The sequence below is a fragment of the Eriocheir sinensis genome, unplaced genomic scaffold (genome assembly GCF_024679095.1).
Source record: "Eriocheir sinensis breed Jianghai 21 unplaced genomic scaffold, ASM2467909v1 Scaffold221, whole genome shotgun sequence".
Taxonomy (NCBI): domain Eukaryota; kingdom Metazoa; phylum Arthropoda; class Malacostraca; order Decapoda; family Varunidae; genus Eriocheir; species Eriocheir sinensis.
The window spans coordinates 490007-514060 of record NW_026111523.1 but is presented as its reverse complement, the minus strand read 5'-3'; the positions used below and the strand labels follow the sequence as shown (position 1 = coordinate 514060).

Sequence of the window (24054 nt, the reverse complement as noted above, 5' to 3'; positions counted from 1 at the left end):
CAAGGAATCTGCCATTGAAACATGTATTATTACAGTATTAGGAAAACAATTGAGTACAGACATCACCAGAAAACAGTACTGTGCTAGTAGGCTGTGGCTGAAGGAGTTTACAACTAACTACCACAGCACAGCCCAAGATGCCTGACTCAGCTTACTTACCTTGCACAGAAGATCGTTTCACAACACAGCAGCAGGACCGAGCCACACAGACACACCCGTGGAGGTTATCACAACACTCTTCCCGGCACATTATTGGGACGAGCCACACAGACACACCCGTGGAGGTTATCACAACACTCTTCCCGGCACATTATTGGGACGAGCCACACAGACACACTCGTGGAAGGAAGGGAGGAAAGAAGAGAGAGAGAGAGAGAGAGAGAGAGAGAGAGAGAGAGAGAGAGAGAGAGAGAGAGAGAGAGAGAGAGAGAGAGAGAGAGAGAGAGAATGAAGGAGCTGGGGAGTGAGAAAGGTAGAGAAGAAAAGGGAGAGATAAAATATACAAACAATTCCACTTATAACAGTATATATAAGTAACAGTACAGTACTTGCATGGTGTAGTAGTGGTCCTGTAACACTTATAACAGTATATATAAGTAACAGTACAGTAGTTGCATGGTGTAGTAGTGGTCCTGTAACACTTATAACAGTATATATAAGTAACAGTACAGTACTTGCATGGTGTAGTAGTGGTCCTGTAACACTTATAACAGTATATATAAGTAACAGTACAGTACTTGCATGGTGTAGTAGTGGTCCTGTAACACTTATAACAGTATATATAAGTAACAGTACAGTAGTTGCATGGTGTCGTAGTGGTCCTGTAACACTTATAACAGTATATATAAGTAACAGTACAGTAGTTGGCTGTCGTAGTGGTGCTGTCCCGTAACAAACGCGTCAGCAGGCATGCCAACCGGCCTGGTAATAACAGTGCCTTAGTCAACCCTCGCTGGCAAGGATTATTGCTGAAAAGTGTTAAGTGTCTACATGTACTTTTCTGTGGTACTTGACACTTATAAGACCTTACAGTAGTGCAACACCCGAGACTTGGCACAGAACATAGCAACACTACTTTAGTTTATGAATATAAGTACTTTATTTCACTTCTATATATATGTTTTATAACTAGTCTTTAGTGCAATGAACACACCTTCCTCAATAGTTAATTAGTGGTAAGACGCAAATATACCTTCTGGCGCCAGGTGAGGTCCTGAGGGAGAGTCAGGTGAGGTCCTGAGGGAGAGGCAGGTGAGGTCCTGAGGGAGAGGCAGGTGAGGTCCTGAGGGAGAGGCAGGTGAGGTCCTGAGGGAGAGTCAGGTGAGGTCCTGAGGGAGAGGCAGGTGAGGTCCTGAGGGAGAGTCAGGTGAGGTCCTGAGGGAGAGGCAGGTGAGGTCCTGAGGGAGAGTCAGGTGACGTCCTGAGGGAGAGTCAGGTGAGGTCCTGAGGGAGAGTCAGGTGTCGTCCTGAGGAGAGTCAGGTGAGGTCCTGAGGAGAGTCAGGTGAGGTCCTGAGGAGAGGCAGGTGACGTCCTGAGGGAGAGTCAGGTGACGTCCTGAGGGAGTCAGGTGACGTCCTGAGGGAGAGTCAGGTGACGTCCTGAGGGAGAGTCAGGTGACGTCCTGAGGGAGTCAGGTGACGTCCTGAGGGAGTCAGGTGACGTCCTGAGGGAGAGTCAGGTGACGTCCTGAGGGAGAGTCAGGTGACGTCCTGAGGGAGAGTCAGGTGACGTCCTGAGGGAGAGTCAGGTGAGGTCCTGAGGGAGAGTCAGGTGACGTCCTGATGGACGTCCTGAGGGAGAGTCAGGTGACGTCCTGAGGGAGAGTCAGGTGACGTCCGGAGACGTCCTGAGGGAGAGTCACGTGACGTCCTGAGGATCAGGTGACGTCCTGAGGGAGAGTCAGGTGACGTCCTGAGGAGAGTCAGGTGACGTCCTGAGGAGAGTCAGGTGACGTCCTGAGGAGAGTCACGTGACCTCCTGAGGGAGAGTCAGGTGACGGCCGGCGGGAGAGTCAGGTGACGTCCTGAGGGAGAGTCAGGTGACGTCCTGAGGGAGAGTCAGGTGACGTCCTGAGGGAGAGTCAGGTGACGTCCTGAGGAGAGTCAGGTGACGTCCTGAGGAGAGTCAGGTGACGTCCTGAGGGAGAGTCACGTGACGTCCTGAGGTAGAGTCAGGTGACGTCCTGAGGGAGAGTCAGGTGACGTCCTGAGGAGAGTCACGTGACGTCCTGAGGGAGAGTCAGGTGAGGTCCTGAGGAGAGTCAGGTGAGGTCCTGAGGAGAGTCAGGTGAGGTCCTGAGGAGAGTCAGGTGACGTCCTGAGGAGAGTCAGGTGAGGTCCTGAGGGAGAGTCAGGTGACGTCCTGAGGAGAGTCAGGTGACGTCCTGAGGAGAGTCAGGTGAGGTCCTGAGGGAGAGTCAGTGGTGTCGTCCTGAGGGAGAGTCAGGTGACGTCCTGAGGGAGAGTCAGGTGACGTCCTGAGGGAGAGTCAGGTGAGGTTCTGAGGGAGAGTCAGGTGAGGTTCTGAGGGAGAGTCAGGTGAGGTTCTGAGGGAGAGTCAGGTGAGGTCCTGAGGGAGAGTCAGGTGACGTCCTGAGGGAGAGTCACGTGACGTCCTGAGGGAGAGTCAGGTGAAGTCCTGAGGGAGAGTAACGTGACGTCCTGAGGAGAGAGTCTCAGGGCGTCAGTCAGACATGACCTGACTCTCACTTCCGCCTCCCTCCACACACCCTTCCCATTTCACCTTGTGTGTGTGTGTGTGTGAGACACACACACACACACACTCTCTCTCTCTCTCTCTCTCTCTCTCTCTCTCTCTCTCTCTCTCTCTCTCTCTTTCACACACACACACACACACACTAATAATCTCGAGAGAGAGAGAGAGAGAGTTTTCCAGGCTACCATTACAGGAAGGTCTCCAGTCTCTCTAAGAAATAAGATATCTCTGAGGATTACTGCCTTTCCTCTGACAACTGAAATAGGCCTATAGATACATTCACAGCAGCCTCCTTCTGTTCCGTGGATAAAACTTATTGGGGGATAAGTTAACTTTGCAGTGTGTTAGGATATTTGTCCTGTATAATGAGAAAATACTAAAGTCTGCCCTTGAAAAATAATCAGTCGTAGTCAGTGTTTGGCGATTTCCAGCCCCAAAGTGTCTCCTCCAGCCAATAAGTGGCTTGATATATCGTTGACTGTTTCCTGGCAATGGCTCAGACACCGCCGCTATGTCCAAAATCCATTATGAGCGGGTCCGTTATATCCAGGGTTTACTGTGTATACAGTTAACAGCTGCACTCAGTGTGGTGCCATCAATGTAACGATATATATTTTTTTTACTCTGTTGGTGGGTGATAATTGAATACAATCATTCATGCACTTTTGCAGTATACAGGTTTTGGATCCAGTCTACACACTGAAACAACTCCTAGTACCACCTCCTCGCTCTCCACAGGTGTCCGAGCCAGGTCCGCCGCGTACAAGCTCCCACTCAACACCAGTTCCTCCAGCAGTCTGGCGTGGACCTGCCTGGCGGCCAAGAAGATCCTCCCACACCAGGGACACTCTCACAGGTGTCCCAGCCAGGCCCGCCACGCACAAGCTCCCACTCAACACCAGTTCCTCCAGCAGTCTGGCGTGGACCTGTGCCTGGCGGCCAAGAAGATCTCCTCCCCACACCAGGGACACTCTCCACAGGTGTCCCAGCCAGGCCCGCCACGCACAAGCTCCCACTCAACACCAGTTCCTCCAGCAGTCTGGCGTGGACCTGTGCCTGGCGGCCAAGAAGATTGCCTCCCCACACCAGGGACCACTGTGGCCGACATCACCGCCGCAGAGAACTCAAGTCCACGCTCAAGACATGGAAGGTTGACCTGGTGCTTCATGATGGTGAGTGGTGATAGTGTTCATCATCATCATCCATTTCTTCCCTGTGGAGGGCGGGATACGGCCGCCTCCTCCACTGTCCATTTCCTCCGTGATGTTCAGCCTCCTCCTGTCCTTACTTCCACAATGTTGGCAGCAACTTGGAGGCGTTAACTCTCCTTTACCCGATCAGCTACAAATATTTCTTTCTTACCTCCATGACGGAGCAATAGTAGAATCTGTCCAGCATTGTTATCTAGGCTAAGGCCATTCTTCACAACTAATCTTCAACACAAAAGTGATCACCCATGAGTCTTGGCAGTGTCCTTCTGGGCGCACAACTCTGGAGGATACTAGTGACACCTGATGTTCTCCACAGGTACTCGCAGGTGTGAGGCATCATCAAGCCCATGCAGCTCCACATGACTAAGCTTCTCCTGAGCCTCTCCTGGAAAATCACATATGAAAGTTCTTGGAGTGTTGACGACTAAGGAGCCATTTCTGAAATTTTAACTTCAACTCTGATGGTATTTCTTGATCCCAAGTCAGACCCAGTTTCTAGAGTTCCTGAAAAAGTATCTTGGCCTACATAACAAATGGACTAATTAATCCTAAAGGGTCACAGATCTCACACTAAGGATGCTTGGCTTAGTGGAGACTACTTCTACACGATGCCATCAAGGGAGAAACTGTCCTGCTGTGAGCTGCACCACCTGAAAGAGGCACCTTGTCATGTAACTTAGAAGTAATCAACAAACTACTTGACACAAGCTTTGTAAGCTCCATACTGCCATCAGCAAAAATGCTACATGCTTGACAGACTTTCTCCGCTGCTTCTGTGGCAGAACCACTCAACCTGTGTACATGTCAGCCTTCAAATCCTGCACTACACTAGTCTGGGGACACTTATCCAGACGGTGTTTGATGGTGGCAGAAATGGACGGGTTGTGTTACCAAACGTGGGAGTCTCGCATTGTACCGTGGTCTCTTGGCCGTGAAAATCTGTGAACATCTCTATCCTTCTCTTGAACACTGATTTGCAAATTATGTCTGCTGTAATAATAGCAATGGGCCAACGACGAAAGCACCTCAACCAAGTCAGGGCTGAGTGCTGGGCCTGAGGACAAACAGCCATTGTAACAAGGGACATCAGACACAGGCCTTGTCTTGGTACCTGGACCACTTAACTTCACTGCTGGGCCATGAGACATATAGTACACGGGATTCACACCTGCAATTTCCTGACTTGGCACCTCTTCTATTATGTGATGAGACCATCTGTTGATACTCTTTCTTATCTTGCTCTAACTTAGCCATTAGCTTACTTCTACTGACTATGATTTCATTACTCAAAAGCTTTTCCTTGGCAGAATGATCCTTCGATGGTGGTGCAACCTCCTAGCGACCATTCACAAACTGTACTGTACTACTCTCAAATTCGCTCACATCTTTGGCATAACAAGTTCCTTAGGCTTAACCCCCACAAGACTTACTCAAAGCAGAGGAGACACAACAATTGTGGTGCAGAGTACACAGAGGTGGATTCATTAAGATGTAACCACAGACAGACTTCATGGCTACAACATGGAAGGCATCTACAGGAGAAATCAATGTCCAATAGAGATCTAGCCCAACCAATATATCAATGGGAGAATCATGGTGGTAGTCATCGTCAACCTGAGGAAAGGAATCCAGCCCTGAATATGGCCTAGCCAAGGGCTGGTAGGGCAGCAATGACACCACTTCCCTGTCCCACAACTTTAACTCAAAGACATTTTCCACCACTGTGACCACCACAACCAGAGTATGGCCTACTCCACTGTGGCTTACACTTCTTCACAAAGCTGGTACTAACATGTCTGCACCATTACCACCTGAGCACTGACAACAGTGCCATCAATCCCAGTACTCCACCATAACAATTTCCTGACACAGAAACAGAGTTTTCTTGCTTGGAGGAAGCATGGAGTACACCCTGTCTTTAGAACCAGTACTCTTATTTTCACTTGTCTGTTCTTCACTACTACTCTTCTTTCCTTAAAGACCTTTCTAATCTTGTCTAAGAATGTCAGTCTAAGTCCTGTCCATCACCTTCCCTGGCCCATAGTTCACGAGAGCGGGTGATCAGAAACACCTGCACTGTGACGCCTCCAAACTGTGTTAGAATGTCATCGCGTAATTTGTGCCGCGCCTTCGCTCCACCGACGTTGATGTTGACAGGACCATTCAGCAGTGCCTGCAAGATAATCCTCTCTATGGCTTGTAGCAGGTTACAGGCAACAGGGCACTGGTATGAGCTTCACTACACTCCTGGCATCTCCCTCCCGCCGGCAATGACAGCAAGTAGGTGAACTTAGTGGAAGGTCTGTTGCATCGGAACAGGAATATTGATCCCAGGAGGACTGCCACTGGCTCACTTCACCAGTAAACTTTGCCAATTCCAACTTGACATTGGTGATTCTTGAGATAAAGACTTATAGCAGTACCAGCTGCTGCTAACTCCTTATCTTGGTAGTATCTGCACACCTTGCCTCTAAATTCAGGTCCAAAGTTGGTCTAGTTCTTCTTCAGGTACTTCAACTCTATTGCTTCTTGCACTTCATCTAACTTGGCCAGTCTTTGTGGCATTCTTGTACTCACCTTGAGTGGTGGTGGTGGTGGTGGTGGCAGCCTCCAGACTGTCACTCAGCGCCCAGCCTCGTCCTTGTCTTCTTCAGCTTCTTATCTTATCTTATGTCTATCTTGAGTTATCTTGCATTTTCTTAACCTTTTTTCGATTTTTTTTAGTTTGAATTATCGTGTGTGTGAGATTTGAATGCTTATAACTCTGGATTTGTTTAAGTTAGAGTTCTGTTTATTTGTGTGTGTAGAGGAAGGCTTTCTCTATCTTTCTGTGTTTTGGGTCTTGGTCTATCTTATGTCTATCTTGAGGTATCTTGCATTTTCTTAAACTTTTTTCAATTTTACTTCAGTTTAAATTATCATGTGTGTGAACTTTAAACGCTTCTAACACTGGATCCCTTTGAGTTAGAGTTTTTCCGTTTATTTGTGTGTATAGATGAAGTCTTTCTCTATCTTTCTGTGTTTTGTGTTTGGCTCTGTCTTATGTCTATGTAGAGTTATCTTGCATTTTCTCTAACTTTTTTACTAATATTTTGGTCTCAGTTTACCATATGGGTGATTTTAAATGCTTATAACTTGGGTTTCATTTAGGTTAGAGTCAATCCGTTTGCATCTAATCAAAGTTCAATCCTCGCTCTATCCATCCCCACCATCCACTCGCTCTAATCCTCGCTCACTCTCTCACTATCTCACTTTATTTACCAACTTTGCTGATAGGTTCTGATAACAAATTGATATCAAATTCTCTATCACACTCTTTCATGACATGTATAAGATTTTTCCTTCATTTTTTATATACATATCCCAAAGTTAAAGGCCCATAGCTCCACTTCTAAGAAAGATAAAGCCAATATGTTTGTACCTAATCAAAGCCCAGTCCTTGCTCTATCCAACCCCACAATCGGCTTGCTCTAATCCTTGCTCACTTTCCCACTATCTTACTTTCTTTCATGACATGTATAAGATTTTTCCAGATTTTTTTTCCATGACCGAAAGTTAAAGGCCTGTAGCTCTATTCATAAGAAAGATAGAGCCAATCTGTTTGTGCCTGATCAAAGCCCAATCCTTGCTCTATCCAACCCCACTCTCCGCTTGCTCTAATCCTTGCTCACTTTCTCACTATCTTACTTTCTTTCATGACATGTATAAGATTTTTCCAGATTTTTTTTCCATGACCCAAAGTTAAAGGCCTATAGCTCCGCTTCTAAGAAAGATAGAGCCAATCCGTTTGTACCTAATCAAAGCCCAATCCTTGCTCTATCCAACCCCACTATCCGCTTGCTCTAATCTTCGCTCACTTTCTCGCCATCTCACTTTCTTTGCAGGTACTGACAGCCAACACGGTGCACACTCAAAGCGAGGAGGACTGGGATCTGATCTCCTGACTGGTGGAGTCTGTCGGGGCGGGCACCTTACCACCCCCCCCCTCAGTACCTCCTTGGGGGGGGCGGGGGAGGAGGAGGAGGTAAAATTCTCATAACCAAATTTTTGCCACCAATTTCATCTTGACATCTGCTTACATTTTTCCCACCCCTGCCTACACCCCTGCACAGATCCCCTTCCCCTTTGGTCAGCAAGTAGAGGAGGCCTTCCCCTACCTGCTGACACCAAGCACTTACCTCTTCTTAAAGCAGATGTAGAGGAAAAGGGAAAAATATTAACAGGTAAAAATCTCATAACCCAAATTTTACCACCATTTTCAACTTGACATCTGCTTACATTTTTCCCTCCCCTGCTTAGGCTATTGTCCCCACCTCCTTTCCCTTTGGTGAGCTGATAGAAGAAGCCTTCCACTACCTGCTAACACTAAGCGCTTGCCTCTATGTTAAGCAGGTAGAGAGAGAAAGGGAAAAATATCAGCAGGTGAAAATCTCATAACCCAATTTTTGCCACCATTTTCAACTTGACATCTGGTTACATTTTTCCCTCCCCTGCTTACACCCCTGCACAGATCCCCTTCCCCTTTGGTCAGCAGGTAGAGGAGGCCTTCCCTTACTTGGTGACAACAAGGGCTTGTTAGGTGCAGCTATTCACTGTAGGAAAATGTAAAGTCCTGCACCTTGGGAGGGATATCCATCACCGGCCCTTCCAGCACCGCGCCGACTTCAAAGCACGGTGTCTGGCGGGTCATTTTTTGCTATTTTGAGGCGGTGCCAAGCGTAGCACCGTGCCACAAAGGGGTACAAAGTGTATCATTTGAGTGCAGGGAGAGGCACAGCTGCAAGGACTGAAACAGTCGCCCACCTCACGGCGAGGGAAGCTGTGGCCAAAACTATTGGCTGTGACCTTCAGCTGTTGTTACAGACTCACAATGTCACAGCCTCATCAAGGCCACAGACTGGACGTGTTACAAGAGTGTAATGAACAGAAGCCAGCCTTTGGTGAGCCATGTAACCTGTCGTGGTAAACTCTAGAATCACACCCAACTCGCTCTAAAAGTGAGCACATTCTTTGTTTATATTGTATTTGCTAATCATCACTCTGGTAACCGTTTCCATTATTATTATTACTCGTTTATGAGATTCTAAAATGCTGGGAAGTATTAGTATTTCAGCGGTGATAGGCTAGGCTACTACTTGCTCATGTGAAGGCTCTTCAGCTAGAAGCTCCTCTAGCTTGGGTTATAAGTCCATCTTTATTTAACAGCCTAATGTATAAGGTTGCACAGCCTTCATTGTCATGGGTACCAATGTCACTAGAATATGTTGAAGACATTTTCCTACACTATTCTCTAAACCTAGCTATTTTGAACCTCAAGCAAAATGAAACACATTTACATGTATTTTACTCTATTTTTTTAATTAACAATAAGTATTGAAATTAAATTAAATATTATTGAACTGTAATCATTGATGACTTATCTTCACAGTACCTTGGAATCGCACAGAACATGTATTGCAGCAATAGTGTGTGTGTGTGTGTGTGTGTGTGTGTGTGTGTGTGTGTGTGTGATAACACAGAGAGAAGCCCAGCAAGTAATGGAATCAGGGCCCCTCCACCCCCAGATATAAACCCCCCAAAATGGATGATGCATAATCTGATCACAAATGCTTTGATATATATTATGAAATGGTTTGTGTGAGGGGTGATTTTTTCTCATTTTTCTCGCTTGGAGGGACCATTAAGAAACATGGTCCCTACCACCACCACCACCACCACCACCGGGTTAACATTAGATTAAATTTGTGGGACAGATAAATATGAACTATATGATAGTTAGACAGAGTGATGGATGAATAGATAGGTTGATGTACTGATGAGAGAAGGATAAAATAATGAGGTATCATTTATACAAATATCTACGTAGCATACATACTCTCTTCATATGTTAGACACATTTGCACTCATGGAAAGATTACTAAACTCTTATTTAGCACAAACTAGATTCGTCATTCCTTAAGGAAAAATGGAACAGGTGTAGTTACTTTCTGTTACTGCATAAAAACCTGGAATAACCAACAGCACTTCTCTAAATTATTCACAATTACTGTGCAACATTTTCTCAAGCCAGGCCTTCGCATGTCCGGTCAAGTGCAATGCAGAGAAGGAAACATTTTTTACCAACAAGGCTGAGCTCAGCGAGTCGAGATTCATCAAAAGTCTCGTGCAAGCAAGCCAAGGACAGCCGCCATGGCTTACATGACATCTCAGGGCGGTGAAGGGAGGCCACTTGTAGCCAGCCCAAGGGGGGTCTCAAGCTGCTGCCAAGGCAGGGTTTCCCATGAGAGGGTGAGCGCGGCGTGAGCCACGGAGCCGTTCCCGTGTGGACTGAGGGCGGCTGTACTGAAGGGGAGGGCAGCACGGCTAGGAGGTCAAAAACATGCCTCAGGCCAGGCTGTACAGAAGATGCTGGAGAGGATGTGCATGAGCCAGCCTCATACTGTTAAATGTGTCACACCATTGTTTGATACTTTTGTAGGTTTTCATAGAGGCTGAAAATGCAAGTGCACCTTTTACTATTATTCCTCATGGGAATTTTAAGTTAATGGAATTCACAGTCTGCAACATTTCCATGAATGCAAGTCCACATCAGGACACACAAGGTTTTGGTCCATTACTGGTAGTAGTGCATTTTATCTCATGCAACAACTATTTTATACATTTCTTTTCCTTTCCTGCGACCAATAGCTCAGCTTGACCACCGGCCAGCCACAGCCTGCACTGACTCCCCGCGCAGGACAGTGACCTCTCACGACAGGGTTGACACTGGTTAAAGCACTGCGATCCAGGCTTCACGGCCTGACAGGGCGCCAGTTCGAGCCCGCTCAGGCCGGATTCTCTCCGTCGACGAGGAGCGGTTACTGTCCCCCCCTGAGCAAGGGGGATGGGGTGTGTGGTGTGTGAGGTCCTGGCAGTACCCAGAGATTGACGATAAAGAGCACTTGCTCATGTCGGGAGGGTGCCTGCTGGAGATTACTGGTCCAACACGTGATCAGGCCGTGGTGAACTCAAGACTCACTGAGGAGCCTCCCAGCAAGAGTGGCTCAGAGGCAGGTCATTGCTGTGGTGCCTTGAGAACTGCTTATCAAGTCCAAAATGTGTTGACTCCCGTGTGAACGCACAAAAGTTGAACTCTTCCCGTGCTGGCACAGTCTGCCGGAGTGAGTGAGGATTGCAAAGTGTTCTTACAGTGAAGTGTGTAGAGACTGCAACATGATGCATTGTGTCCAACAAACTCTTTGGCTCATAATTGACCACCTTTTTACCGAGTGTTAGGTGAGTTTTGATTTTTTTAGTGCATTTCTTTATTGTTATGTGTCATTTTGCCCAAAACATTGGTGTCATAAATTCCTGGCAGGCATTGAAGGAGCTGAGGGACATGCAGGACACTGTGAATGCCAGAAAGGCGGGACTTGTCAAGACACAAGACTCTTGACACGCTTGTCTCGTTTCCCGTGAACTCGTCGTAAAGAGCAGAACAAGTAGTTACCTGTGCAAGAAACCAGTGAGTTGTGTACCATTCCGTTTGTCCTTCTACCACACTGATCTTTGTCAGGTTGTTATGTGGTGTTTTGTTTATATTGAGTTCAGATTTGAAATTTTGATCCACTTCATGTCAGCATTTTCTAATTCCTTAATGAATCTGTTTGTGGCCAAGTTGTTTGTGTCTTTCTTTCATGAAGTGTTGAGCCAATACTGTGTTCCTGCCTCTGGCCGGGGCGCCAGGCTGCATAGGTTGGGACTTGTAAAATTGCTCTCAATACTGAGTTTTCAAATCTTTACAGTTCATTCCTCATTGAATTCTAATATTTGGATGAAAAGAGTACAGGGGACAGCAATTCCCTTCCAGTAATTTTTCCAGTTAGTAATACTTATATTGCAACATTTTGCTGTCACACTGCACATGTGTAATATTAGCTAATTGTTTAATCTTTGTTTTTAAGTCCATCAAAGTTTTCTGTGTCCTGCCCGTTATGCTTTCATGAGGGACAACCTTGGCCCGTTAGTGAAGCATGCGATATTATGTACAGCGTATATTATGTACAGCGTGACTTGCCCGGCCCGTGCTGCCCCGCCCGAACCAAGTCACTGAAGCTAGGGTTGACTGAAGATCTGGGCAGCTTGTGGGTGATCTTCCGCCACACGGTGACGGTTGTGGAAATTGTCGGCGTGCTTTGGCGGGACTCAAACCCAGGTCCTCAGGCTCACCACGACTACACACTGTCCATTCAGACACCGAGGCCTCCTTCCCATGGACCTGCTGTTAACCGTTCAGACGCCCGGGTATGGTATGGACTGCATGTTTCCAGTACGGTTTCCTGTTTCGTAATCTCATGGAGGCATTAACGTGTTATTCTGTACAGTCTAGAATACATTAGTTGCAGGTCTCTCGTTGACAGGCCCGGGAAGGAGGGACGCAACGCACCTCACAAGACACAAGACTCCAGTCCATCCTGAGTAGCCTGGAGAGGGAGTGACCTGCCATGGGGCAGTCCAGTCCAGCCAGCCACTGTGTGGTGGTAATAGTGATGGCACCTTTGGCACAGCGATAACTTTGCCATCATCAGTAGGAACTTAGTTATAGAGTTACGTGCATACAATTTCATACAGTAAGTTACATACAGTCATTGCTTACAGTTTAGTTTTTATTAGATGTTTTTGGCAGTTGTATTAGTTTATTTTGTCAGGCTTGTTTCTTTATTTTATATTTCTTTATTCCTATTTATTTTTATTGACCAAATTAGTCGAGGGGAATATTAGCAAGTTTTGTTCTTGAGTAGGTGCTGATAGTAATCCTCTCTCTCTCTCTCTCTCTCTCTCTCTCTCTCTCTCTCTCTCTTCCACTTTCTAAACTTAACCTGCATCTTTTTTAAGTTGAAATAATACACACTTTGTCAAATATTTTTTTTATTGAGAGAACGCACACAGGAACACTGGGAAAGGGGGGATAGAGGGGGGTGACCCCTTTATATATATATATATATATATATATATATATATATATATATATATATATATATATATATATATATATATATATATATATATATATATATATATATATATATATATATATATATATATATATATATATATATATATATATATATATATATATATATATATATATATATATATATATATATATATCTATAGACCACCTAAAATATATATATATATATATATATATATATATATATATATATATATATATATATATATATATATATATATATATATATATATATATATATATATACCCTAATATAATACACCACTAAAATATATATATATATATATATATATATATATATATATATATATATATATATATATATATATATATATATATATATATATATATATATATATATATATATATATATATATATATATATATATATATATATATATATATATATATATATATATATATATATATATATATATATATATATATATATAGTATGTCTATATTGTATGTGTATATCCTGAGTGAATCTGTATGTTGGTATACATCTGTTAGCAGCAGTGACAGTATTCAGCACATTGTGTTCATCATTCTCCGGCCTCAAAAACTCTCGCACCGACACAACCAACGACAAAGTTTGCGTTAAAACTGTTATTTTGTGACGTCCGTTTGTGTTCTTTGACGCAGCTGTCTGCCAGAAAATACCAGAGTGCAATGTGCTGAGTACCATGGTTTGTGTGTGTGTGTGTGTGTGTGTGTGTGTGTGTGTGCAGATTACACTGTGGAACCTTGAAAGCTGTTGTGAAAATATGAACTAATAAAAATTAAACCAGAAGAAAATATTGTGCTTTTCATGTTCCTGTGTGTGTGTGTGTGTGTTGTTTCTCTATTCTTTAATTCTTCCTGTTCCTTTTGTTTTCTTCTTGTTCTTCCTCCTCTTCTTCTTTGTTCCTCCTCCTTCCTGGCAACAGAAATCTAGAAATACAAAATTCATGAATGGGAGACTTGAGAAAATAAATAAATGGAAGGAGATGAATGGAAACTATCAAGGGAAGGGAAGGGAAGGAGAGAAGGGAAAGAAGAGGGTGTAGAGGAGAGAGAGAAAGAAAGATGGAAATGAAAGAAGGACGGGAGAAAGGGACTTCAAGGTAAGGCAAGGAGATAATGGAGAGAGAGAGAGAGACAGAGAGGTAAACTAAGAAGAATAAAAAATTGTGACAAACAATAGGTGATGAGTTAACATGAAAGACTCTTGCAAAGCTATCCATAACACTAGCAGCTTAACCTTGATGGAGCTGAGAACTCATTTGTACAAGATACCTTCCAGTAAAGCCCTCAGTCACTAACCAGGGCTGCCAAGCTGGTGATAGTTACCTGCAATCTTACTATATGGCTCAATTCACTAATTTTAAAAATAACACCTGTAAAATATGGCGAACAATCCACCAACTTTCTAATCATGACCATAAGAAGAGTTCCACAAATAACATAATCTATAATGGCAAAAAACTCTCTGAACCTTTACAAATTGCACAAGCTTTTAATGAATTTTACACAAATGTTGCGCCTAAAATAGATCACAGTCTACCACCTTCCACCACAGACCCTCTCAGCTTTCTTCAAGGTGACTTTCCTCATTCAATGACAATTCCTATAATTATCCCCCAAGATGTAATTACTGTAATTAATTCCCTTAAAAACAAAAAGTGCAATGTGCATGAAATCCCAGTATCTGTATTAAAAACCAGCAAAAACCAACTTGCAATACCCTTGTCCATACTCTTTAATAATTCTATCAATAATGGTAAATTTCAACTCCTAAAACATGCAACTGTTGTCCCCATCCATAAGAAAGGTCCCAAAGATGAACTAAGTAATTATAGACCAATATCCTTACTAAATGTTTTTCTAAGATCTTTGAAAAGTAATGAAAAAATTTCATAAATTTTCTTGAAACTAAAAACATACTTAATCCCAGTCAGTTTGGTTTTCGTCGTGGTCTAAACACTTTCAATGCCTTGAGAACTTATTCAGAAGAAATCTATAAAACTTTAGATAATAAACAGTCATTATTAAGCATCTTTGTTGACTTCACCAAAGCTTTTGATACAGTCAGACACGATATATTATTACGTAAGTTGTATTACTATGGAATTAGAGGTATTATTCATGACTGGTTTCAGGATTACTTGTCCCACAGAACTCAATCAACCAAATTCCACACTTGTCTATCTGCATCTCTACCTATTCAATACGGTGTTCCACAGGGCAGTGTCTTGGGTCCAATCCTGTTTCTCTTATATATAAATGATATTACTTACATATTTACAAACTTTAAAACAATCCTTTTCGCAGATGACTCAACCTTAAATATTACTGGTGAAAATCCTACTGACATGATACATATAGCAAACACTGACCTACAAACCTTTCATAAATGGTGTCTGAGTAATAGATTAACAGTGAACTTAAACAAAACATTTTATATGCTGTTTACTAATAAGTCACCATCAATGCTTCCGTCCCTATTTTTTTCCCAAGACATTATAAGCAGAACTAATAAACATACATTATTAGGAATAACGTATGATGATACCATGACCTTTAAGCATCACGTAACAAACCAAATCCTTAAATTATCCAGGCTAGTATCTCTGTTATATCAAATTAAAGAATTAATGCCCATTGATGTTTTGAAAATGTTATATAACGCACATGTCTTACCACACCTGTATTACTGTACGCCTATCTGGTGCAACACCTACCCCACACACCTGTTACCTCTGTTTAGACTTCAAAAGAAAATAATAAGAATTATTACAAACAGTGACTACTTTGCCCACACACAACCTCTCTTTAAAGAAACAAATTCCTTAAAACTTTTTGACATAAATAAGCTACAAATTGGCATTTACATGTATAAAAAGATCAAAAGTGAAACCTCCGTGTCCTTACAGCCACAACATACTTATTTCACCCGTACTCATGAAAATTTACGTCCACCTGCCCATAATTTAACACTTTTTCAACACTCACTTTTTTATTCAGGACCTAAAACATGGAATTCTATTCCTAATAATATTAAAGCTCTAAATTCAATACACTCCTTTAAAAACAATTTAAAAAACATATTCTTCTCAATTATAATTATTAAGTCCATGTATCATCTGTCAGAGTGTGTCCTCAGCTTAATCAATTATTACCTTATACTATTATTATTGTATTAATACTATTACTACTTACATTATCATTTACTGTACTACCATATTATTTTTATAAATCAATTACAATTTTTGTACTAATGATATTGTGTTAATATTATCACTTTAATTATTATTTACACTACTATTATTTTATAATTATCACAATGTTAATTATTATTATTATTTCTATAACTAATTATTATTATTATTATTATTATTATTATTATTATTTTGTATTTGTCATATATTATATGTTTGTTTGTGTATATATGTTTATATATATATATATATATATATATATATATATATATATATATATATATATATATATATATATATATATATATATATATATATATATATATATATATATATATATATATATATATATATATATATATATATATAAATATATATATATATATATATATTATGTATATATATTTTTCTTTTTTCCACTATTGATTAAATCCGGCACCTAAGTTCCAGTACTGCCCAAAAAGCATACAGCTTTAAATGGGCTCCCTGCACTAGTAAATTATTGTAAATACATAATTGTATAAAAAAGGGATAATAAAATGTTTCAAATGTTTCAAATGTTTTGCAGACTAACATGCCATAGAAAATACCCAACATGAAGACAGTGTCCTGTGGCCCACAAAAACAACTGTTGGGATACTGCATCAACCAGTGGCATGACTATTGCACTCCACTTTACACCTGGCCATGTCCACACCTGTCACCTGCCCCATGACAAGTACAGAGGCAGCAGTGTGTGATTCACTTTACACCTGGCCATGTCCACACCTGTCACCTGCCCCATGACAAGTACAGAGGTGTGATGCTGCCCTGTGACCTGAGCTCTTCCAGTAGGTTGACACAGCAAGCCTCTTTGGGGACAACTTGTGGTATTTTAACCCTCAGAGCAGGGGTTCCCAACCTGGGGTACATGTACCCCCAGTGGTACATTTGCACTTTTCAGGGGGTACATTGGGTCCGAGAGAATAACCACTACTGTACAATACATGTGTTGTAATCTGCATTCATATTGCATAATGTCGTGTTTTTTCAATTTCCTCATTTTAGTAAGCAAAATGTTATTTAACTTACATTATATCATCAGTTTACACATACAGATTTCATTACAGAATAATATCAAAATATTAAAATTTCTTCGTTTTTTTCCTAAATTTTTAGGGGTACACGGAAACCTATAGAAATGGCCAAGGGGTACAGAGGAACAAAAAGGTTGGGACCCCCTGCCTCAGACGGTGCTGGAACTCTATATAGACGCTCCAGTCAGTGTTGTACGGCAGATATATAACAACACTTCGGTAGAATCTTTATATAGACGAGTTAAAACATCTCTTATGCGGCGTAACTATATTTAAGCTACGGTCCTCAGGTCGGCAGGCAGTGACTATATACAGACGATTCATTTTGGGGGAGCCACTCTTCAAATGCTGTCCAAGGGTTGATCAGTACCAACATGAAACACAATCAGCCCCAAAATATGCAGCCCACAACCTTCACACCTCATCAAAAGTAGGTTTATTGGCTGGGGAAAAACACAACCTTGACGACCCTCTTCCTGATATAAGTGTGTTCAGACAAAAATATCCACATTATGTCAACAAGTTATAACGATCATTACAATTCTGTGAGTGTGTGTGTGTGTGTGTGTGTTAATTTGTCTAGTGCGTATATATTTGCTGCAAATGGCTGAGGTTCTATCTGTACATTTGGTTTCCTTTCATCTGTTCATCCCCAGGAGTGGATTAGGATGGATCTGCTACATATGCATTGCCAGCTTGTGCTTGTGTAAAAATCAATGTGTTCTGTATCGTTGTTATTACTTGTGATAAATACTCAAGCCATTTCTTCAATCATATATTTGAATGATTATAATTACTGAGAACCATCACTCATGCCCTCTTGTGTACCTCCCAAACCTGCCGTGCCATGCCACACATGAAAGCTATCACTTGGGCACACATATACACACCAACAGTGCAGCATTGAACAATCCTGCTTTATCTCATTTCAGGTGTGAAAAAGACACTTGGCAGCTCTGTAAGTGCAAGTAAGAGGCATCTTGGTCAATCATCACATGTATATCACAGGGAACAACACTCTGGGACAGCAGGAAATATTGCTGAGTGTTATGCTGGACTAGGAGAAAACCACACACCACATGCAGCAATACTTCATGCAATTTCTAATATTATCCATGTGATGTACATGAATGATAAAAAATACCTTTAATTTGCACTTACAGATGTCTTTTCCAATACCAAAAATGAGCTAATGCATTTATTTAATGATGTTTGTTTGCCTGAGATATGACCAGACTGACTGACAGCAGCAAATTTTTTGCGTGCTTGTACGGCAGACAGTCGGCACGTTTGGGGTTTACAAAGGAGGCTACGAGTGATGGTCATTAGTACGTATAAACATTCAAATACATGACAGAAGAAGTAGCTTGAGTTTTTATCCCAAGCAGCCAATGAAATAGAACAAGCTGATTTTCCCACAACCACAAGCTGGCAATGTGTATGTGTCACACCCACGCTTGTGAGTGGACAGACCTAATAATGTGGCCGGCTCTGCATCTTGTGAGCACTGGCTGTCTTGGCGCCCAGACTCCCGTCCCATGATGTTGTTTGTGGCGCCACACATCCAAGACTAACACACCAGCTTTGAAAGATAACATACCCACAGAAAAGGAAAGACTTACGACATGATGAGCATAATAAGAGAAATAAGCGATGGGAGGAAATAATACATTTTACTTACATAAATACATATATCACAGTAAAGTAATGGGAGCACTGGAATAGGCTGCAGGCATCGTAACAAAGGTCAGCGGTCCGTCAGTACACAAAGGATACAGTCGCCTTCAGGCATGAACCCAGACTACTCAGGTCTCTGCTACAGACAGTTTCAGCAGTAAATTTTACTGTACTTAAATGAGCAACACTAAGTTATCTACCAAGCACAAGACTGATCACGTTTCACTTGTGTCTCGGCATTTCTTTGCTTGCAGTTCCAACAGAGTGTCTGGGCCTGAGGTCTGGATGTCCAGTTCTCTTGGTGCAGACTCAAGACTACACTCAGGAAATGCTGACCTATAATAAACTACTAAGGGAAGCTGGGCTGCAAATCTTACCAGTGCTTATCTAGTTCACATTTTGCATCAGCGGTTTCATTTCCGTGTCAAATTGCTCAAACCTCATCCTTTTTTTTCTTTGCTCAGTAATTATGTGCTTTATGAAGATAACGTTTGAAATATTTCCGACTGTAATAAAATATATTGAAGGCAATGATTCATTCCTACAATGAATGATGTATGTGAGGAAGCAATTTTAAATATCTTACAATTCAACATTCTACTCTCATCACTCTGACTGAACCGCACTGGAGAGTGTTGCAATGGTCTGTACAGTGCGATACTGCCACAATGTTTATGCAGTTAAGCTCAACAGTGCTGCAAGAATTGTTATGGCAAGGTGTTAGGCATGTCAGAATGTGATGTTGATGGCCTGTTATGCTAAGGGATTTACATCTATAGGGAACTACGGCAGTTATTCGGTTAAATTTCGTGCTAAATGGAGCTTTAGTATCAACTACATTTTGCATTTTTCAATGTTGTAAAGAAGCAATTTAACCCGGTGGTGGTAGCCGCGGGGATCACGTTTCTTAAAGGCTCCTTCCTCTAAGCGAGAAAAACGAGAAAATATATCAATGCATCTGTGGTCAGTTTATGCATCATCTATTTGGCCCGTCACTGCTGCCGGGTTAAATATTCTTTTCATGAACCACTATGTAGCATATACTACATGAATATTGGGCAAGTGGTCACCAATACTGGAAAATGCACAACTATGGAGGGGTAGCATGACCCACCTACAAAGATGCCATGGATTTTGGCCACGAGTAGGTCACAACAGGTCCTGCTTACAACAACAGACCAATGACAGTCCTGCCAATGACCACCCCACCAGCCAGTACCTCATTCCAGGCCAGCCACAGGTGGGTGCTGCTGTGCCCACAAACCCTCCAGTCCAACAAGGAGAAGAGAAACACACGGAGGAACACCTTCCCCGTGCTCCTCAAGGCATCAGTATCTAAGGACTCCACAACTGGGTCCATCCATGTCCTCCGCCCTTCAGTCAATAAGAGGAAAGTGTGCCAAGTACAGAAAGGTGACGGCCACAGACTCAGCCGTCATGAAGGACACAGAATGGCCTGGGTCACCAGTCTTAACATAAGTACGGACAAGAGAAGACTGTGATGGTTATGGAAACAGAGACTGCCAACCCACAGAGATAACACACATTTTCTAAATATAGACGTCTAAGGACAGTTCTTGTATATGTGTTGAGTAAATATCTACTTCACTGAGAATAGAGAGAGAACACATGCATCCAAATTGCAATTCAAAATCAGTGCTTTACTTCATGCAGCATTTCTTACTACTAACACACAGCAAATCCTTTGTAATAATACACTGAAAACAAAATAGTGGGAGCAGTTTTGTGATTGAAGTGGCAGGTTCATGACTGTAAGCTGAATACTGGCCAATTATATTCATGTTTTCAGACCTGTACTTTGTCAGCAATGATGTAGATCCACAAATAATGATTCAAGAGCAACACAAAAATCACTACGTGTAAAAGCCGAGTCTAAGAACACCAATAGGCTATGAGGCTTCTCAAAGATGAAGAACGTTCAGTCCTAGACAAGTCGTCAGGCTGGTTACCTGTGTTCTCCAGTGTTACGAGTGAATCACAACACCACGAATGTGTCTGCCGGGTCCAGCACGTCCAGCTCTTCATCTGTGCAGGTTTCTCTAGGTTGTCAAAGTCCTCCTTCCTGATGACACGTGGAGCAGCCCTCACAGGCACCTACAAGATATAACAAATCACGTCCCTATACTGACTGCAACGGAGAGTAAAAATTACACGTATTCTGTGGTACCAAAGGGTGGGAGGAGACCCCGGCACATGTCCCCTGATTGTGTTCTTGTGTCAGAAATAACAATAACAGTCATCCGTCCACTGGTTTAGGTTCCTGCAAAGCCCTGACAGTACTGAAGGAAGTACAGTAAAACCCTTATATCTTGGCAAGGCAATGAAATATTCACTAAAACATTAAACTGACAATTCAAACAAATAAGGAAAAAGAATGGTGCATCTGGGCATGTTGCCGAGTTTTAGCCACACTGTACACTGGGCTGCCTCACCCTCTGAACGTGTAACAACACTTGGGCCAGCACTCTCCGATTCAGCCCAGCGAGTATCTCGGGGCTTGTTAAGGCTTGCCCGCTGTGTTAAACATGTAGCTGTGCTCACTCTCCCTGACTACAGCAGCCCTTCACTGGTAAGTGTGCTAATTCAATCAAGCTTTTACTGCTGCTGTGTAGAGCAGTGTTTTCAATATTTTGACTCTACCGTTATGCAAGTGGGGGGAAGGGGAATGGGGGATTTGCATAACTTGGAAAACTGAATAACCCGGCCAGGCTGGAGCCCCCAGCATGCCCACTTGTAAGGATTTTACTGGAAATCAAAATCTTGAACAAACTACACTACCAGTTCTTGAAGCCAGGAATTAATTCTTAACAATCCTAGTTAGCAATGTTTTTTTTCTAACATCTTTGTCTGCAGGCTTTCTTCAGGGGCCAGGGGGTCGGCCCAAGCCCGTCATGGCGCAGGAAATTTTTTTTATAGTGGCGCCAAAACTGAAGCTGCTTTACCTGACATGTCATAATATCTTCCCTGCTGAACATTATTTTTATCCCGTCTCCCTCACAAGTACTCTGTTCTGTCGCCCTCGCTCCACCTTCCCACAAGAGGTGTTCAGTGTGTTCCTTGTAACAAGCAGGCAGCAGAGCCGTCACTCTCCAGAATTCTCTGCCTCTTTTGAGTGTGCGCATATGTGTGTTGCCTGACAAGGTTTACTCTGCATGTACAATGATTTGTAAGACATAACATCTTGTCATTTCTATAGGCAAATGACATCTTAACCCGGCAGCAGCGACGGGCCAAATTTGTGGCTTTACCGTGTAGCAGTGACGGGCCAAATTTTTACCGTGATATAAACCCCAAAAATAGATGATGCATAAAGTGAATCCAAATGCGTTGATATATATTATGAAATGGTTTGCGTGAGTGATGATTTTTCCTCATTTTTCTCGCTTAGAGGGAGCAGCCTTTAAGAAACATGACCCCCCCAGCTACCACCACCACCACCACCGGGTTAAGTGTTAGCCTCAATGACGACAGCTGCATAATTATCCCAATAAGTATGAAGACAAACAGTGGCCAGGCAAGGCACACCGAGAGGAACAGCACCAAAACAGTAAAGTTGGCAGCGGCGTTCATCCCCGTTCCGCTGGCCCTTGTGGTGGGAGGGAACCCTTAACCCTACCACTTGAACTCTTTCAAGAGGAGGGCAGCGGGACACCTCTCATTTGAACCATCTTTCGGCCACCCCTCTTGACTCCTTTGTGGAAGCAGCGAGTGGCGGGCTTTTTATTCATTATTTTTTTTCTTTTGCCCTTGAAGTGTTTCCTCCTAAGTAAAAATAAAAAACGCCACAGGTAGCCTACAGTGTGGTTAGCACAGTGTACCTTCCCCAGGTACAGACCCTCCAAAAAGAAGGCTGAACAGCTGGGTGGCTGCACACTGACTGCCTGGGCCGGGATGTGAAGCCTGGCCGCCAGATACATGGTCAGGGACGCTGACCACCACACCAACGTTACTGGACTGTCCAACCTGGCATATTGTTTTGCCGATTTCGCCCCAAACACTGTCTCCTGGGCCCTAATAATTAGATTCCTGTATATTTATTGTTAAAATAGTTCATTCCTGATGATTCTTGGCCATAGCTGGGCGTTATTGCGATAAGTTATCGCGATACTTTATCGCTGATAACAAAATCGGGTTATCGGCCATCCGCTACTTATTTAAATATATATCGGTATCTTCGTTACTTTTGTAACCAAACTAGTGATAATCGCTATTTTTTTCCGCCTCTCAGAAGAAAACGTTGTCTCCTCCCTACACGTGGCCCGGGCGCCCGGTGTTGTATGAAAAAACTTCGGGGTATGAAATATCTTTGGTGAAGAGATTTCATACTTAGATCATCAACATTAAAACACTAGGTCATTTTTTTTTATGTTAGACTCAAAAATCAATATATCAAAGAGAAAAATCATTTAACTTTGCCCAAAAAATTATTATTCACTGCCTCAAATTTGATATTCCATATTCGTTTGTGAGCATGCCATGGTATTGAAGGCACCCGGTGTTGTGTTATTTGGTGTCCCATCGTCAAAAGCTGGCGCTTTTGTTTACAAACACTGGTCTCTCGTGAACTGCGCATGCTCAGACCAGTAAGCGTAGCCCTGTACAGTCTCACAAAGCTTTTCAACACATCAGGGGTAGTGGGGAGGCGGTGGCTGAACAGATAGCAAGACGGCCCCGCGTTCAGGAGGACGCGAGTTCAATCCCCGACCGGTGCCACCAAGCTGAGATGAGATTTTCAGCCGCCGCCGAGTGGCTTAAAAACTACCCACATGCTGTCCAGAAGACCACCTATCAACCCGGACTCTAGATTCTAGGATTAAAGATGAGCCCCGGGAGGGCAGCATGAGCCAATGCAAGATGGCGCCACTATAAACACTCGCCGCCTGCGCCAGAACGGGCTGGGCCAACCATCAGGACCCACATGGAAGTTGCCTTTGACCGACCATAAGGATCCACCTGGATTAAGCCAACCACCGCAATTGGCCAATATTTAAAAAAAAAAAAAAAAAAAAAAAGGCTTGAAGGCTGAATCAGATATACAGTACCACCATCCCTGCTGTTTCTAGAACGACACTCTGTCCATATAAATACAACTCATACAGAGTGTCGTTCTAGAAACAGCGAGGATGGTGGTAGAGGTACT

At 42.8% G+C, this 24054-nt stretch overlaps 1 protein-coding gene and 1 long non-coding RNA gene across 5 annotated transcripts in view; one reads left to right on the top strand and one right to left on the bottom strand.

The window, feature by feature from the left end:
• Positions 1 to 6505: 6505 nt before the first annotated feature.
• On the top strand, positions 6506 to 17944 carry LOC126990907 (uncharacterized). Of its 3 annotated transcripts, XR_007744914.1 has the most exons (4): positions 6506 to 7951; positions 10615 to 11431; positions 11974 to 12536; positions 16709 to 17944. It is a non-coding gene; the product is annotated as an uncharacterized LOC126990907 (long non-coding RNA). The 3 variants fall into 3 exon arrangements; XR_007744913.1 differs by lacking the exon at positions 16709 to 17944 and having other exon boundaries at positions 11285 to 11431; positions 11974 to 12877; XR_007744912.1 differs by lacking the exon at positions 16709 to 17944 and having other exon boundaries at positions 11974 to 12877.
• The window catches only part of LOC126990906 (protocadherin Fat 1-like), a 33612-nt gene continuing 22957 nt past the window's right edge, over positions 13400 to 24054 (bottom strand). For both annotated transcript variants that reach the window (XR_007744911.1, XR_007744910.1), the window contains exons 7-8: positions 20864 to 21008; positions 13400 to 13873 (exon numbers count right to left, since the gene is read on the bottom strand). The gene's annotated coding sequence lies outside the window, so the exon portion shown is untranslated. The remainder of the gene's footprint in view (positions 13874 to 20863; positions 21009 to 24054) is intronic.